General features: G+C 52.6%; 1 pseudogene; it reads left to right on the forward strand.

The window, feature by feature from the left end:
• The first annotated feature begins 244 nt into the window (after positions 1-244).
• LOC112479804 lies at positions 245-363 on the forward strand (annotated as a pseudogene).
• Positions 364-620: the final 257 nt, after the last annotated feature.

Here is a 620-nt window from a genome sequence, read left to right on the forward strand (position 1 = left end):
TCAATCCCGCCTGCAGGCCTTCTGCCTTCCCACTCTAGCTCCTGTGTGGGCTGAGAACTCAGAGTTTCTGAGAAGCACAGAGGGGGCGGAGCCTCCGCGGTGAAAGCAATTCATCTCTCCTGCTGCTCTGATGAGAAGGCTCCTTATATCTGCCTGGGGTCTGACTGCCCAGCTGGCATGGGACCCCCCAGGGCTGCCACTTACCTCCCACCTCCCCAATACTCTGTGCAAAAACCTGGTTTGTGTCTACGGCCATGCCACCCTGAACAAGCCTGATCCCGTCTGATCTCGGAAGCTAAGCAGGATGCGGCCTGGTTAGTACTTGGATGGGAGACCACCTAGGAAGACCAGGTGCTGTGGGTGTAAAAAAATAAAAAAAAATCATGGATTGTAAGCTGACAAGGTCCTTGCAATCTGTGAGGTCAACCAAAGATTACCTCGCCTAAAAACAAAAACAAACAAACAAAAAACCAAACCTGATTTGTGGCTCCACGGTCACTTGGACCGTTTTCCCAAGAATGGTACTCAAAGCAGGCTGGCTTGCTTTTGGGGACTCCTGTACTTCAGGTCCATAGGCCCTTCCTCTCCTCTGCAGGGCCTTGGCTGAGACCCCATGAGCT

This window comes from Pteropus alecto, unplaced genomic scaffold (genome assembly GCF_000325575.1).
Source record: "Pteropus alecto unplaced genomic scaffold, ASM32557v1 scaffold21, whole genome shotgun sequence".
In the NCBI taxonomy this organism is placed as follows: Eukaryota; Metazoa; Chordata; class Mammalia; order Chiroptera; family Pteropodidae; genus Pteropus; species Pteropus alecto.